Below are 19,076 nucleotides of genomic sequence, written 5' to 3' on the forward strand. Positions count from 1 at the left end.
GTCTGAGGGGCAAGTATTTTGCACAGAAAATGGTGGGGGCCTGTAACGCGTTGCCAGGGGTGGTGATGGAGGCAGATACGATAGTGGCGTTTAAGAGCCTTTTAAAAGGGCACATATTGTGTACAGGCAGATGAGATCATTGGCATTGTGTTTGGTACAAATTAAAGACTGCATTTACCCTATCTAATCCTCTCTCGATCTTACACACCTCTATAAGATCACCACAAGGAATTCCTTGGTTCCTGCGCTCCAAGGAACAAAGTCCTTGCCTGCTCAACCTATAGCTCAGGCCCTCGAGTCCGGGCAACATTCTCGTACCTGGGCAAGTAAATATGGGGATGAACTGCCAGTGAAATGGTGGAAGCAGAGTTAGTTTAATACACGTGGTGAACTGGGCAGTGTTTACCGCTTTTGGCAGACTTGGGCATTCAAGTTGCCGATCCAGGCGGCAATGAAACCAGTCAATATGGTCTGCACTGTACACCTGTAGAAGTTCACCTGTAGAATGGCTAAACCTGGTTACTACAATTCAGCTAATAAGCTCAGTGAATATGTAATGGGGGGTGTTGGTATGGTCAAACATCTTAACAATTCAGAAAGTCTATATAGGACAAGGAAGCATTGATTATCTATGTGACTGATAAAGGCCATATTCAATATAACAGGGTGAAACTGGATGGGGAACCCGAACAAAATAATTTGGGGTAAATTGGGCTTCAGGGATTGAAACACATTTATGAAAAAAGAGAAGTGGAGTTGGGATGTTAGTTTGCAAGTTTGGACATGGCTTCTTTTAATCCGGATGTTTATTTAAGAAAAATATTTTAAAAGCTGCTGAGAAATGTTAAGGTAAACACACTCGAGTGATGTCTCCCATTAAGATGTCTGTTCACCATGTTTATGGACTAATGCTCTTCTGAAGGGTGATTGCTACTCATAAAAGGTCTTTCAATTATTTTTTATAGGCTGCTTGAATGTTGCATCCTGCTGCTTTTAAAATGTACTACATGACAGATGTTCATATTTTTGCTACAGGGGTTAATTTCAGGAGGTTGCGTGTATCTCTGTTTATCTCCATTTATCACCCTTGAAGTTGGGTTCACAACTGAGGTCATCGTGATCAGTCAAAGGGAATTTTTTTTCAATCCACAGCAGATCATTTTGAACCTCTGTTCAAGACCAACATGAAAACCTAGGGACAAGAACGGATATTCGGGCCCTCAGGACCTTATAGGACACAAAGTGCTGGAGTAACTCAGAGGGTCAGGCAGCATCTCTGGAGAACATGGATTGGTGACGTTTCGGGTCGATACCCTTCTTCAAAGCCTCGAATATGAGTGAGTTCCTTTTGGAGTGGATGTGTGAAAATGTCCCATCTACTGGTTAGATGGAGAAACTGGGCTTGTTCTCCCTGCAGCAGCAATGTTTGAGAGTAGATTTGATTGAGATGAACAAGATCAAGATGCACTTTAGTCTGTCTATTTGAACTGTTTTGACTATTTTACTGTTCTTTTACAAACCATGTTATGTTATGACATCGGATGGAAGCTGCATACCAAATCTCGTTGCGCTTATGTGCAATGACAATAAAATTTATTATTATTATTATTATTATTATTATAATTATTATTAATAGGTTAAATAGAGAAGATAAAGACAAAAGCTGGAGTAACTTAGCGGGACAGGCAGCTTCTCAGAAGGTATGGGTGAAATCTTTTGGTCGAGACCTAAATAGAGAAGGCTGGTTCTCTGATGGGCAGAAGATAGATGATGGGTAGTCCAGTGATACAGCTGGTAGAGCCACTGCCTCACAACTCCAGGGAAATGGAGGTCAATCATGACCTGTGTGGAGCTTGCACTTTTTTGCTGTGATGGTGTGGGTTTCCTCTGGGTACGCTGGTTTCTTCCCAATTTCAACATCATGTGGGTTGGTAGAAACATTGGCTGCAGTGAATAGTCTCTACTGTATAGGTGAGCAATACAAGCTGGTTGGCAGTCAGTGAAAATGTGGGGAGCAAAAAAATTGGATTCACGTGTCATTAGTGCACGTGGGTGATTGATGATCAGTGTGACCTTGGTGGGCTGTTTCTGTATTGTATCTCTCTGTGACTTTACACGAGAAAAAAAACCTCAGAGTCGATAATATCTAGAACTCACTGACTGTAAGGGCGATGGAAACAGTAAAGGAACTGAATAAGTAATCAGCAATTTGCATGACTTTGGGGAATAAGCAGATGAATGGAACCAAGGGGATGGATTTACGAAAAGCCTGCTTAAAGGACGAATATGCAGCAGTAACTTTACTTTATGATACCAAGGAGATTAAACAAGAAAAATAGCACTTACCTCCAGTAAATAAAATTAGACAGATGTACCACAGCAATCAAAATGACTTTGAAGTTTTAATAAGCAACATTGTGTACTGCAACTTTGTTCATCTAAATTATTTGCTGGCTTATCACCAGAAAAACAACTAAACATGAAATTCTGTTTGACTTAAAACAGTAGGTAATTGCTCTTAAAAATGCAGAGTTTCTGAAGTGCCAACACAATAGCAATAAAATGAGCAAATGCCACAGGGACAGAAAAAGTGGTTCTACAGTCTAATAAATTCCTTACTAAATGTGTGCAGCTATTTATTGGCCTCTAAAGAAAGGAGTTGCTTGGTTATCATTTCAGAATCTTTTGTGACAAGCAAAGAGGATAATGATAAACATTAGTAAGATTTTGCCAAGTACAAGAACTAATAAATGTACTTATATAATATAATTATATATATTATTATATATTGTACCATTAATTTAAAAAAAATCAATTATATTTTAACATAAATCTTTTAATTTAACCAATAATTTACCTCAGCCATGCTTTCTATGCACGATAAACCATTCCGGGTCTTTGATTCACTTGAGTAATCGATGGTAATAAACGTACTCATCTTTCTCTGTAACTAATGCTATTGCTCCTTGCACTGTTACATTCTCCATAATTTTCTGGATGTTAATGTTGTTAACATAGTCCTCCTGCTGTGTAATGGCTATCTGTGTGCATTTACTCATTTCCCATTCAACTGGAAACTTTCTGAGCTCTTGACGTTTTTCACTCGCAGTATGGAATATTTGAACATTAAATACATTTCAAATAAATAAAAAAACTGCAGGTGAATATATTTTTGTTTGATATTTCAGTTTGAATCTTTAGAATATTACTGCAACATGGGCGGCACAGTGGCACAGTGGTAGAGTTGGTGCCTTACAGCACTTGCAGCACCGGAGACCCGGGTTCGATCCTGACTACGAATGCTGTGTGTATGGAGTTTGCACGTTCACCCCATAACCGCGTGAGTTTTTTCCGAGATCTTCCTCCCACACTCCAAAGATGTACAGGATTGTAAGTAAATTGGCTTGGTATAAATGTAAACTGTCCCTATTGTGTGTAGAATAGTGTTAATGTGTGGGGATTGCTGGGCGGTATAGACTCGGTGGGCATGTTTCTGCACTGTATCTCTAAACTAAACTAAACTACCAGTAAGTAGCCAGTGCAAGGCATTTTATTTGGAGCGCATTTGAAGATGAATTTGCCATTTGAGACAAAGCCAATTCCGAAGTCAAAACTAAAACAGAAAATGCTGCAAGCACTCCGCATCCATGGAGAGAGATGCAGAGTTTTTGTATGGTTGGTCAACAATGCTTGATCAGATGTGTAGGAAGGAACTGCAGATGCTGGCTTACACCGAAGATAGACACAAAATGTTGGAGTAACTCAGCGGGACAGGCAGCATCTCTGGAGAGAAGGAATGGGCAAAGTTTTGGTTCGAGACCCTTGATCAGAACTGGAGAAATGTGAAAACAGTCATCATCCTGCCTCTCTTTACTGACTGCTTCTGCAGCGCCTAATCAAAGAGATGCAATTGCCTTCCAGAATAAGTTATCCAGGTAATATTCCCCCTCCCTGATGCATTGTTCTCTGAACCTGAGACCTGAGACTCCAGTTCATCAACTATGAGGTGACATTCCTAGAGTTGCAGACACTGCCTTCATTTTACCATGGATCAGCTCCCACATATTGCAGCGACAACATGTTATCTGCCTTACCATACTTGCCCTGTTAATCAACTTATTGATCTGAATATTAATTGCCAAGGAATCAAGAACCAGAATACATAGGTTTTAATTTAGTTGAGTTTAGTTTAGCTTATTGTCACATGTACTGAGGTACAGTGAAAAGCTTTTTTTGCTGCGTGCAGTCGGCGGAAAGACTATAATGATTACAATTAAGCCGTCCACAGTGTACAGTTACAGGATACAGAGAATAATGTTTAGTGCAAGATAAAGTCCATTAAAGTCAAGATTAAAGACAGTCCAAAGGTTTCCAATGGGGTAGATGGTCGGTCAGGACCGTTCTCTAGTTGGTGATAGGATGGTTCATTTGCCTTGTAGCAGAAGGGAAGAAACCGACCCTGAATCTGGAGATTAGCGTTTTCACACTTCTGTACCTCTTGCCTGATGGGAGTGTGGTGACGAGGGAGAGGTCGGTTTAAGGTGAGAGAGGAAAGAATAAAATAGGAAACTGAGGGACATATATTTCACACAGAGGGTGGTGGGAATATGTATGAGCTGCCAGAGGACATACAGTAGTTGAGGCAGGTACTATAACAACATTTAAAAGACATTTGGACAGGTACATGGATAGGAAAGGTTTAGAGGGATGTGAGCCAAACGTGGGTAGGTGGGACAAGCATAAATGGGGCATCTATGGTAGGAATACTTTACAGTCTGATGTGACTAAGCACAGTGAGATTCTTTGCTGGGTCCTCCATTGTTCTTCCCCTCCCCCCTCACGGTGGTTCTCCACGCTCTCATCGACCCGCGAGGCAACGCCGCCGCCGCGAGGCTTCACCACCGCCGAGGCCCCATTGTCGCGAGGTTTCACCGCTGCTGCCACCGAGGCCTCACCGCTGTCGACGCCCCCACTTCACGCCTCCGTGGTACTGACCTGGGCTCCAGCCATCGGCCGCTTTGCCTGACCCAGGCTTCTACCCACGCAGCCCCGGCTGGGCCTCGACTCAGGTTTCAACACGGCGACCCGGGAGGCATCGAGACCGCGGCGCCTCGATAAAGGTCTCCGGCTGCATTGGCACGGGCAAGTTGGACCGAAGGGCCTGTTTCCTATAACTCTATGATTCTATCTTACATTTCCATCACCAAAGTCCCTTGCTCTCCAAGGTTTCCCTTACACAAGGTCCGCTCTCACTGGCCATTATACACATGGTATAAATACACTGGCCCTCAGCAGATCCAACACATTGCCTGGTCCCATGGGTTCTGAGTCAGTTCAGTTCAGTTAACAAATTGTAGCTAGTTTCCTAGCTACCTGGCAGGCTATATTTTAACCACTTTATCCTACTTATTTACTACTTGTTCATTACTGCAAGGTTAAAATAATTTAACAGTTAAATAAAATAAAATAAATAAATATATACAATTAAATCGAAGATAGACACAATATCTTAATTGTGATATTGTAACACATAAAAGGTCTTCCAATTATTATTTTTTTACTGGCTGATTGAATGTTGCATCCTGCTGCTTTTAAAATCCACCACATGGCAGATGTTCATATTTTTGCTACAGAGGTTAATTTCAGGAGGTTGTGTGTATCTCTGTTTAACTCCATTTATCACCCTTGGGGTTGGGTTCACAACTGAGGTCATCGTGATCAGTAAAAGGGAATTTTTTTTCAATCCACAGCAGATCATTTTGAACCTCTGTTCAAGACCTACAAAAAAACTTAGGAACAAGAATGGGTATTCAGGCCCTTAGGCCCTTAAAGGACACAAAATGCTGGAGTAACTCAGCGGGTCAGACAGCATATCTGGAGAAAAGGAATAGGTGACGTTTCGGGTCGAGATCCTTCTTCTTCAGAAGAAGAAAATCACCTTGTTACTCATCAAATTCCACACTTCAGACAATGGGCATCACAAATGTTCACATTTCCTCTGGCACAGGTTCCAGCCTTCAGTTAAACTGTTCTAGTATGTCACCTAATTATCCACTAGGTTGCTTGTTTATCATTTTGTATTGTTTCTCATTGCAAATGAAAACTACCAGATTGAAGATTTAAATATTTTAAATGAAATCACCCATTGCTCAGAAAAGTACACACTCTCTGGATAATTCACTCGGTCAATACTGCACACTCAGCGAAAAAAAAGTGCTCTTTTGGCTCTGCAGCTCCATTTACTATTGTACATACAATTCAGACGACAGGCTAAATGAAACTACATCATTTAGCCAGTGACATTAGATAACCCAAATACATTGTAATCATTGATGATTATAGTGGTCTATTATAGTGCAAAAAGTAGTAGCTACATGACTTAATTGTGTGGTGCTAAATGGTCTAATGAGAATGAAAAGGACGCGCTCGTGTTTAAATAATACTATCTCGCATCTGCTAAATATATTTTGGGGTTTGCCATTTTAACATCCAATTCATGTACAAGCTCTCGGTAAATTCGGTAGCCCTGGTGCACGAAGCAAGGTCCCAAACCAGCAAATGAAAATTTGATTTAATCTTGCGCTGTTTTTTGAAAGAACAGATAGCTCAGATGGCAAGAGTCTCCTTTGGTGTGTTAGATATTTAAGTACTGACTGTCATCAGGTTTAATGGTCATCGTAGCTGAGATCTATCTGCTTTTCACTCCTGCATTCACCCAAGCATGCTTATCAGCCCAGACAGCTGGAAACCAAACAGCGGGAATCTTGGAGACACAGGAACTACAGATGTTTGTTTATAAAGAAAAAGTCACAAAGCGCTGGAGTAACTCAGCGGGTCAGGCAGCATCTCTGGAGAAGATGGGTAGCCAACATTTTGTTTTGGGAGTAGACAAAAATGCTGAGAAACTCAGCGGGTGAGGCAGCATCTATGGAGCGAAGGAAATAGGCAACGTTTTGGGTCGAAATTCTTCTTCAGACTTTTGTCTACCTTCAATTTTCCAGCATCTGCAGTTCCTTCTTAAACATTTAGTGTCGGGACCTTTCTTCAGACTGATTATAGTGCGGGTGTTAGGGCAGGGCTGGGCAGAAAGCTGGAAGAGAGATTGTAGCAGGATAAAGTTTGGCAAATGATAGGTGAACACAGTTGAGGGGGGGGGGGGGGAGAGGGGTTGATGGGCAGATGGTTGGACAAAGGCGAGTGATGAAAAGACAATACATGTGAGATAAGGAGAAAAGGATAGAAAAGGTGTGAAATGTGAAGGCAGAGGAAGGAATGTAGGTGGAAATCATATAGGTATCTTGGATCATTATCTCTTACTAGCCCCAGGGAATGGAACGTCACCATTACTGAGATCAGCAAACACAAATAGATCAGGCATGGGAATTTCTGATCCATTTGTACCATCATTGTCATGGTATTGGATAATGCCAGATTATCTTCAAAACAGTCTCATACAGACATTATTGGCATTACACAAGAATGTCACTTGACTTGCTAAGCCAATCTATATATAGAACTGCAGATGCTGATTTACAAAGTTAAAGCATAAAGTGCTGGTGTAATGCAGCAAGGCAGGAATACTTCACTGTCAGATCCGATTTAGATCATTCCACTCTCACCTGAAACCGATTTCCTCTAATTTTAGACGCTTCTACTCTTGGAAAAAACATTGTGACCATCTTTTCTACCTATGACCCTCATAATTTTGTAAACCTCTATAAACTTATCCGTTAGCCCCCAGTGCTCCATTGAGAGCAATTCCAGCCTATCCAACCTCCCCTTGTAACAAATGCCCTCCATTCCCACAACATCTTGGTGAATCTCCTCTGCACATTTTCTAGTGTGGCCACATCCTTTCTACATTGTGTGGTGACCCAGAAATGAACACAATACCTCAAGTGTGACTGAACCCAAATCTTGTGCAGCTGCAACATGATACCCCAATTCTCACACTTCTGCCGATGAAGACAAGCAAGCAAACACTTCCTACACTATCCTATTCACATGTGTCACCATTTTCAGGGAGCTTTCAACTTGCAGCATATGATCCCTCTGTAAATCAATGGTTCTCAGGTTCCTGCTGCCCACTGCATATGTCTGCCACGATTAGACCATCTGAAATGTACTACATCACACTGGTGTATATTAGGTTCCACCTGCCAACCTACCTCCACCCAACCTCCCAGCTGATCTATGTCCCTCTGTATCTATGACGACCATCACAACTATCTACAACTCCACCTATCTTTGCATTGTCGGAGCATCGGATAATTGCAGAGTATCTTCAAAACAGACTTATACGGACATTATTGGCATACCGCAAGAAATGTCACCTGATTCACTAAGCCAATCTATATATAGAGACACAACGAACTGCAGATGCTGGTTTATGGAAAAACCCCACAAAGTGACTGTGTAACTAGTAGTGCAGTATGTCTGGGGGACATGGCGAGGTGATGTTTCAGGTCGTGACCCTTCTTCATCATGGGTCCTGACCTGAAACTCCACCTATCCATGTCCTCCAGAGCTGCTGACTGACCTGCTAAGTCACTCCAGCACTGTGTGCAATCAATATGCTGTGTAGTCCAGGTTAGTCTCCTTGTCATGGACTCTACTCCACCCAGTAAGTATCCATTCACCAACCTTACTAACATATGAGGTGTTTGGATATTGACTTCTTGCACTGCAATTTGGCTGAAAAAATACTCAATACAAATAATTACTTCTGACAAAGGTTCCTGAAGATATTGCGGATTGATGTGTTTTACTAGCTTATGACAGGTATATAAAGTGTTAATATGATTTGTTTTTTTTAGTTACTGTAAATGCTATTCCTGCTGTCTCATTGCTGTGTACACATGTCAGTGCTGATACTAAAACCACACACTGACACACCACATCTCTTTCAGCAATACTCATATCAAGCATCGGTGACTCATGGTCACATGTATAGCTCTTGGAGATGATCGCCAAGGGCTCAGTGTGTTAGAGGCTCAGAAAAGATACTTCCTGCAGTACACTACACTAAAATTATTTTGGTGGATGGCTTATTCACAAAAGTATTCCCCTTTAAGTTGAACGGTCAATCCCCGAAATCTGTCAGTGAGAAGAAATTCATTACACAATCACAATATTGTTAAGTTAGTTAAGTTAGTAACTATCAAGAAAGGGAACAAATTAGTATTTATATTCATATATATATTTTTTTCAATATCATGTGCCACTAATGAACTTACAGTCATTTTTTCCTTGCTATTTTTAGACTTTGGACTTTAGAGATACAGCGCGGAAACAGGCCTTATGACCCACCGAATTAGCGCCGACCAGCAATCAACCAGCAATCACTGGGGATAATTTAATTTTTTTTTTTACTGAAGCCTATTAACCTACAAACCTGTATATCTTTGGAGTGTGGGAGGAAACCGGAGCACCCGGAGAAAATCCACGCGGTCACAGGGAGAATGGACAAACTCCGTACAGATTGCACTCGTGGTCAGGATCGAACCCGGGTCTCTGGCGCGAGTGCTACAATATTAAGTGCTGGAACATGGAACAAAGTTATTTAAGTTTAAGTGCAGGTTTAGATTTATATTGTCATGTGTACTGAGGTACAGTGAAAAGCTTTTGCTTTGCATGCTATCCAATCACATCAGGTAACACTATACATGTATAAAATTAAGTCAAATACATGTATTTAGTGGTAGGTATCTGGAATGAGCTTTTCTCCCGCTATATACTATGTTTGCATATTCTGTTGTGCTGCAGCAAGCAAGAATTTCTGTGTCCTATCTGGGACATATGACAATAAAACACTCTTGACTTGACTCTTGAGAGGCCGTGGGTGAAGCAGATACAATAATTGGATTTAAAAGACTCTTGGACATGTCTATGGATGGGAAATATAGATAGGGATATGGGCCGAACGCAAATGAGACAAGTTTAGATGGGGCATCTTGGTCAGCATGGACAAATTGGGTTGAAGAGCCTGTTTCTGTGCTGTGTGACACTATGACATTTACAATAGGTAAAGCAAAGAGAAAAATATCAGAGTGCAGAATATTGTTTCTCAGCATTGTAAAGAGAATAGAGTACAGCTAGAAATAATGATAGATTTATGTGAAAAAGGGATTTAAAAGAGTAGAGCCATTGTATCAGAGGATAATAGATCCTCCTCTGGGACTAGCAAAGATTTGCCACACTCCTACACCATCTTGCTGTTTTCATAGTCGCCATTTTTTCACTGCAACTCAGTACATGTGATAGTAAAAATAACCTACACCTAAACCAGTGTGCATGCCTTCAAGTGGATATTTCATATGTACACGAGGGAGAAAGGAAGAGAAGGCTTTAGAAGTGAAGCTGGATAGATTGGAAGGAGATGCAGGTGAAGAATGGATGCTGTCACAGAGCAGTTGGGCCGAATGGCCTATTTCCATGCTAAATCCTAGAATAACACTATTGTGTATGAGAAAAGCTTTAATTTTGTTGCATTTGAATTTAGCTTTAATATTATAGATTTCTGGGCACTGTTAAATTCATCACATTTTGTTCGGAGAATGTCGAATAAAAATTGGCCTCTCTTGTACTCGCTAAGCAGATAATATGATGGCATTAATTAATGCGTGTATATTGTACTCCATTTCTGAAATTTCAAGCCATTAAGTTCAATGAAAGCAAATTTCATAAGTGGAGTTAATGTGCATACATTACCACAATCTGCCTTTACTGTATTCAACGGAGAGTACAGTTCTACCCCAATTGATATTAAATGGATTGAATTTAAATCAGCTATGGAATTGTATGAACAGTGTTGTGATTGCCTGGAATTCCCAGAACTGTTGTTATACTTCTAAGAGCAAATAGAAATTTTATTTTATTTGTTTCCGACATAGAAACATAGAAACATAGAAAATAGGTGCCTTCGAGCCTGCACCGCCATTCAATATGATCATGGCTGATCATCCAACTCAGTATCCCGTACCTGCCTTCTCTGCATACCGCCTGATCCTCTTAGCCACAAGGGCCACATCTAACTCCCTCTTAAATATAGCCAATTAACTGGCCTCAACTACCTTCTGTGGCAGAGAATTCCAGAGATTCACCACTCTCTGTGTGGAAAATGTTTTTCTCATCTCAGTCCTAAAAGACTTCCCCCTTATCCTTAAACTGTACCCCTTGTTCTGGACTTCCCCAACATCGGGAACAATCTTCCTGCATCTAGCCTGTCCAACCCCTTAAGAATTTTGTGAGTTTCTATAAAATCCCCCTTCAATCTTCAAAATTCTAGCGAGTACAAGCCGAGTCTATCCAGTCTTTCTTCATATGAAAGTCCTGACATCCCAGGAATCAGTCTGGTGAACCTTCTCTGTACTCCCTCTATGGCAAGAATGTCTTTCCTCAGATTAGGAGACCAAAACTGTATGCAATACTCCAGCTGTGGTCTCACCAAGACCCTGTACAACTGTAGTAGAACCTCCCTGCTCCTATACTCAAATCCTTTTGCTATGAATGCTAACATACCATTCGCTTTCTTCACTGCCTGCTGCACCTGCATGCCTACTTTCAATGACTGGTGTACCATGACACCCAAGTCTCGTTGCATCTCCCCTTTTCCTAATCGGCCACCATTCAGATAATAGTCTACTTTCCTGTTTTTGCCACCAAAGTGGATAACCTCACATTTATCCACATTATACTGCATCTGCCATACAATACACACAATACAATACACAATACACAATACAATTTATTTGTCACTTGAACCTCATAGAGGCTCAAATGAAATGTTGTTTCTACAATCATACACACAAGAAAAAAAGACCCAAGACACAACACAATTTACACAGACATCCAACACAGCGCATCTCCTCCTCGCTGTGATGGAAGGCAAAAAAACTTATCTCTCCGCTGCACTCCCCATTCCCCTCCCGATGTCAGAGTCAAAGCCCCCGGCGGGCGATGGCAATTGTCCCGCGGCCATTAACGCCACGCCGGGTGATGCAAGGCCACGCTCCGGGTCTTGTTGTTGGAGCCCCCGGCGGGCGCTAGCAAAGTCCCGCAGCCGTTGAAGCCACGCCGGGCGATGATGTAAGGCCCCGCTCCAGGCACTCCTCGACCCCGTGACTCGGGCAGGAGAAGTCGCCGTTGCGGAAGCCCCGAAAAGCGGTCTCCCAACAGGGACCCGCGGGCTCCCGATATTACTGTCTGCCAGACCTGCGGTAAGCCTCCGAATCTCCGGGGGTCAGGTCACAGCAGCGTGCCACCACAGCTCCACCCACTCCGGACTCAGCCAGCTCCATGATGGTGAGTAGGTTCGCAGCTCCGCGACAGGTCGTTCCTTCTGGAGGCCGCTCCACGTTGCAGCCCCAATGACAACGGAGACCCGACAGGGAAAAGCTCGGGTTCTCCGTGCAGGGGAAAGATTTTAAAAGTTTCCCCCCCGCCCCCCCCCCCACACACACACACACACACACACACACACACACACACACACACACACACACACACACACACACACACACACACACACACACACACACACACACACACATACCCCATCAAAAAAATAAATAATAACTACATTAAAACGGGACAAAAAATAACAAAAAGACAGACAGACATTCTTAAGAGGCCGCTGCGACATGCATTTGCCCACTCACCCAAACTATCCAAGTCACCTTGCAGCCTCATAGCATCCTCCTCACAGCTAACACTGCCCCCCAGCTTCGTGTCAACCGCAAACTTGGAGATGTTGCATTCAATTCCCTCGTTCAAATCATTAATATAAATTGTAAATAGCTGGGCTCCCAGCACTGAGCCTTGCGGTACCCCACTGGTCACTGTCTGCCATTCTGAAAAGGACCTGTTTACTCCTACTCTTTGCTTCCTGTCTGCCAGCCAGTTCTCTATCCACATCAATACTGGACCCCCAATACCGTGTGCTTTAAGTTTGCATACTAATCTCTTATGTGGGACCTTGTCGAAAGCCTACTGAAAGTCAACTATGTTACTTCCAGTTCCTTCAACCTATTTTCCTGCTGAAGGGTCTGTCTTCCACTAAGATATAAAACAGGGGCATAGATCAGTACAACAGAGGAACAGACCTTTGGCCCACTATGTCTGTGCCAAACCATGATTCCAAATTAAACTAATCCCTTCTGCCTGCACACAATCCATATCCTTTCAAACCCTGCATATTCATGTGTCCACCTCTGACATTTCAAGGAAGGCATATGGTATGATTGCCTTCATCGGTTGGGGCATTGAGTAAAAGAGTCAGTAAGTCATGTTATAGCTTTATATAACTTTGGTGTAGCCGCAATTGAAGTATTGAAGCTGAAGGGTCTCGACCAGAAACGTCACCCATTCCTTCTCTCCAGAGATGCTGCCTGTCCCGCTGAGTTACTCCAGCACTTTGTGTCTATCTTCGGTTCAAACCCCAGCATCTGCAGTTCCTTCCTAAACAGGAAGGATGTGAATGCTTTGGAATGGGTGAAGAAGATGTTTACTAGAATAATCCCTATCTTTACAGAGTCTGCGCTATAAGGAGGCATTGTACAAACTCAGATTGCTTTCTCCATAGTGTCAGAGTTTAGCAGAGACCTAGCAGAAGTATGCAAAAACATGGGAGGCATGGATAGGGTTGACAGTTAGAATCTTTTGTCCCAGAATGGAAATAGCAAAGACCAGAAGGCATGGCTTTAAGGTGCGATGGGGCAACTTTAAAGGAGATTTTTGGGGCAGTTTTTAACACAGAAAGAGTTGAATGCCTGGAACACATTGCCAGGGATGGTGGTGGAAACAGATACAATAGTGGTGTTTAATAGACTGTTAGATGGGTACATGGATGTGCAGGGAATGGAGGGATATGGATCATGTGCAACCAGATTAGATTAGTTTAATTTGGCATCATGTTCAGCACAGACATTGTGGGGATGAAGGGCCTTTTTCTGTCCTGTATTATTCGATGTTCTATGTATTCCAGAGGTGGACAAACTTCACAGTCAATGCATTATCCTGACTTGGGGCCATAAGGCTAATGAAAGGCAGAATTCAGGATGTCAGAGTGCTGCCTCAGTTGCTAGAGTTTGACACTTTAAAAACACGTATAAACCGTTTTCTGCTGTTTTTGAGGAACATTTTAAAGAGAGCATATCCCATTTGGCATCTTTGTCTGGGTCAATCTTGAGACTGCCATAAGATACAATGCTACACTTTTTCTCAGAACCAAGCAGTGTGTGTGACAGTTAAATCCAGGTCTCACACTACTGGAAGAGAGGTAAATCTGTGGAATTCATTGCCATAGAAAGCTGTGGAGGCCGTCATTAGGATATTTTGAAGTTGGAGATTTACAGAAGTTCAGAGATTATGGGGAGAAGGCAGGATAATGGGGTTGAGAGGGACAGATAGATCAGCCATGATTGATTGGCGAAATAGACTTGATGGGCCGAATGGCCTAATTCTGCTCCCAGAACTTATGAAAATGAATTTATGAAGAGAAATGGGAAACAGGTAGGATCTAGCTACCGAGGATCTGGCTAGGGTTTTCCTTCATCTGCTGCTCTCCACACACTGAATTTTTGAATGAAGTAAAAATTAAGAGGAAACATTGTTTTTTCAGAGTTTTGGCCACAAATTCCTACCCTCGCCAAACCTCCAAATATAATTCATTTTCTTTGAACCTTTTCCCACCTTGCGAACATTGAACATCAGGCATCCTGGCAGAAACATGATGACAGGCGAGGAACTGGAGCATTGACTCTTGTCAAGGGTGGGAGCGGGGGATGGAAAATGGCAAATTTATAATGTATTCACATTGTGGGCAGTCAACTTTGAAACATAATTTTCAGTCAGTTTATTAATTCTTAGCAATTCATTTTCACTTGTCCCATTTGAATGCATAACTTTTAAAGTTGATGCTACTGTTCCTCACTCTTGTTTATTTGAAAGATGATGGAGTCCTACACAACAGCAAACAAAATTAAACTGGAATGTTAGTCATTATTATTCCCTGAATTGCTAAGGCTATCATTCAGTATTGACTCTATATATGCAATTAAGATTCTAGTTTATGTGCCAAGAGATTTGGCACATTAACTACATACTAACTACATTATAAAATTATAAAAAGTGTTTTATTCCATTACTCATCTCTCTGGGCTGGGCCAAAATACATTTCCTAGAATTCATTAATGAAATTCCATTTAAATTGTACTGGAAGATAAGCTTTCCAGTCGTAAATATTTCATTTGATGAAATCATTCCCATCAGGTCCCATATGGAGACCTTTACACGCCATCAGACGTTTTCATTCAAGATATCTCAAATAGTAAAATATACAATGCCTGAGTTACTCCAGCACTTTGTGTATTTTCCAAAAGATGTGTGGATATGTGTCTCAAATGATGGAACTATCAAAGCAGCACAGTTGTTCAGCGATTTGTCCTGATGCCTCACAGCTCCAGGGTTCCAGATTTGATCTGTGACCTCCAGGTTCAAGAACAGCTTCTTCCCATCAACCATCAGGTTGGGACAGGTAAAGATGCTGCTTACAGTGCCCGAGACTCAGGTCCAATCCTGACTATGGGTGCTGTCTGTATGGAGTTTGTATGTTCTCCCTGTGACCGTGGTTTTTGCTTGGGTGCACCGGTTTCCATCCACACTCCAAAAGAAAATAGGGTTTGTCGGTTAATTGGCTTAAATAAAAATTGTAAATTTTACTTCGGAGTCACGTGAGTGACTACGTGAAGAACCCGCTCAGTGCGCAGGCGCGGCATTACGCCAGCAGTGCAACAGCGGCAGCGGGAGTTATGCTCTCCCGCAACAGAAAGGCTCTGGAACAAAACTGTCCCCCGTTCGAGGAGGAACGTTTCCCGTCGGGGGGAAGGGGGGCAGCAACAGGCGGTAGGAGCGACCCGGTGTTCCGTAATTCCCCGACACCGTGCCGAGGCCAGCCCGATAGCGGGCTGGATGTATAGCCACCCGAAGAGGCATCCGGCAGGTGTTCCCGATTTGGGACGGGACGTCTCTCCACCCGCACGGGGGGAGAGAGAGCCGCCTAAGCCGCTGGAGCGGCTCTCGGTCAAGGTGCCTGCGAGACGCGCGGCTTGAGGGGCGCTCTCGCTACTACAAGGCACAAAAGCTCCAGAAGAAGGCGGTAGGAACATTTACCGGGCGTTCCGCTATCCCCACGCCGCGCCGAAGCCAGTCCCGCTAGTGCCTGAGCTGCGGGCTGGATGTTCAGCCATCCGAAGAGGCATCCGGCCGGTGGCTTCCGACTTGTCGGAGAGGACGTCTCTCCACCCGCATGGGAGAGAGACAGCCGCCTGAGCCGCTGGAGCGGCTCCTGGAGCAGGAGCTCCTGCGAGACACGCTACGTGAGGGGCAGTCTCGCTGGAGGGTTCAGGCATACCCTCCACAGTGCCTAGGCACTGCCCATCGCTTCCTCCTTAGTGTGGTTAGCTTTGGGGTGACCAGTGGCTGGGCTGGTCATGAAGAGGGGTCACTGGCTGAACAATATCGGGAGTATGCTTGAGGTACAGGATCAGGAAGAGCTGCTGGGTGTGGCCGCTATGTGGCTCCACCACTAGCGAGATGGCTTTTCAGTCTCAACTGATGGCCAGCTTACTACCTGTCTTTTCCAAAAAACCTCTCCAAGACAGGTAGCCATGAGGCGTTGGTTTTATCACGCCTCCCCTAAATTGCATTTACTCAAAGTGCCCGTCATTATTGGGGGATACATTGAGCAGCGCATTTAACCTAAATATTTTAAAAATGCATTTGGTACCTTGACGTCGGCTATCATGTCCACCTGCTCATTCCAGAAGGGAAGGGTAGTATGGCAAAACACCTGACCCTACTGTTCAACGGTATACCTCATAACTTCTGAAATGAACTCACAAACCTGCCCTCAATCTATGAAATTAACAGGACTATGAGAACGCCGACCTCACAAGCACAGATCCTGCTACCTGGCACTTACCAAACCAGTCCTAAAAAACTGGACGAAGTGTTCAAACTATTCGGCACAAGAGGGCAGAGTCTGGAATGAGCACCACACTAAACCAGACAGCAGTACCTCTACGTGTCCACCAGGGGCGTCTACCTCATGGTACTGGTGAAAGCTCGGGGCCTGCATGCCAAACCCGTAGCATTTTAGGCCACGGCCCAGAGCAGGCCCCAGGGGAAAATGCGCCACCCCCCAACAAACATCGTCCCTACAAGAACAAGGAACCAGAAACCGAAGAAAACAACAATGAAGACAGATAAGTATGGTTCCTACCATCACATAAAGGTTAAGGGTTGTACTAACAAGGGGCGGATGAATCACGCCTGGTTAGGAAGCTATCACTCTTGGTAGTTATATACCAAAAAATAAATACAAGGGGAATAGAATTAGTATCTTGCCACCAATTCAGCAAGCACCCCAAGTGGTCTACCCTCCCACGATGTTGAATGTCGCACCATCGTTGATAAACCACTTGAGTATTTCACCAGGTATACCCATTCATGGGATTTGTAACTACTACCATGGATCCAAGGATACTTTATGGTAGACATCGACCTTGAAAATGCACACTATTCAGTACCTTCTCATATAAGTTTCGGATATACCGCAATTACCTGGATGGAGTAACCATGATGAGCGTTGCGGCATTTAAGTCAAAGTTATCCAGAATCAACTAGCCCTGACACTTAGAAACATTCCGTCATGGCATGTCTATATATTAACGACAAACTATCCTTGGATACAGCTTTAGCTGCATCGCTTCTCGGCCTTTTGGCTAAGATCAAGTGTAGTATCTGTTCTTATCAGTTTAATAATCTGATACGTCCCTTATCTAGGGACCATATATTAAATTGAATTTTGGAACAGGGAGATGGAATAGGGGCTTGCTCCGTCCACTCCACGCATCGACCCAGTATTGCAGTGCCTCTGGGAACGGTGCACAAAATATATATCCAGATATTTACGTTGACCATCCACAACGTTGTTATCTGGTATTCATTAAGACTATCAGTCATGGTGCATTAACCACCAATCAACTACGTAGCAAAGTAATTGGGATATAGCAGCATTACCAGCTACTGAACTTTGTACCTTTCCTATGAGCTGAGATACTAGTGTTCAAAACTATCTCCATACCTGTAATATGGGGGCAAATGGATTAATCTGTAGTGTTATCATGGAATTTATCGGCAGGAAGGATTATGGTTGTACACTTCCACCTGTTTTGAGTAACATCTTATGTGTCCTGATGTGTTACTGAGCTTGTAATACTTAATGCCAATATGAATTGACTTAAACATATTATATATTAACTTACTTAATTCTAGTGAAGCATTTGCTCAGTAATCCACCAAATTTGCATGTTCGTTTATAAGATAACAACATCAGTGGTGGCATATACCAAACCACTTGGGCGGAGAACATCGATATTAGGTGACAATTTATTAACAATTGCAAACCGTATGTCGTCAAACATGTTTGACCATCAGTAACTCACCTATCAGGTGAGCTAAATACTGTAAACATACATTTAAACCAAAAATATTTGCTGAAATCACTAAGCAATATGGACACCAGATATCGATTCCTTATATCCAATTAAATCACCACGTACTAACTTACGTCACATGAAACCAATCTCAAGGCAGCGGCAATGGAGACATTCCCGCATATTGAGGGGTGGGGGGAACCTAATCTCTATGTTTTCCTTTCCTTCTACCTCTTCAATAGGTACTACGGCTTCATCAGTCGGGTACTACGCAAATTACAGTGGACCAAGTCCACAAGCATGGTTCCCAGTGATCCTCGACATGGTCATTAAAAGAATTGCAGAATTGGGAAGACCATTGCTGTGCTTGGATCAGCAGCACTATCAACCTGATGACAGTATTCCGTCACATATCCTAGGGAACATACCTGAGGAGCATCAAGAAATGGTACACTGTTTTCCAAAACAGGAATTACACATTCAACTATAACAAAAAACTGTACTGGAGCTCCTGGCAGGTCTTCACCACAATGAAGGACATGTTCTGTTAGCCTACTCAACTTGGGTACCGCTCACTGG

The 19,076-nt window shown here is 43.0% G+C and overlaps 1 non-coding gene across 1 annotated transcript; it reads left to right on the forward strand.

Moving 5' to 3' along the window:
- Positions 1–17,763: 17,763 nt before the first annotated feature.
- Positions 17,764–17,955, forward strand: LOC116976549. The gene has a single exon (XR_004412967.1). It is a non-coding gene; the product is annotated as a U2 spliceosomal RNA (small nuclear RNA).
- The last annotated feature ends 1,121 nt before the right edge of the window (positions 17,956–19,076 follow it).

This window comes from Amblyraja radiata, chromosome 8 (genome assembly GCF_010909765.2).
Source record: "Amblyraja radiata isolate CabotCenter1 chromosome 8, sAmbRad1.1.pri, whole genome shotgun sequence".
Taxonomy (NCBI): Eukaryota; Metazoa; Chordata; class Chondrichthyes; order Rajiformes; family Rajidae; genus Amblyraja; species Amblyraja radiata.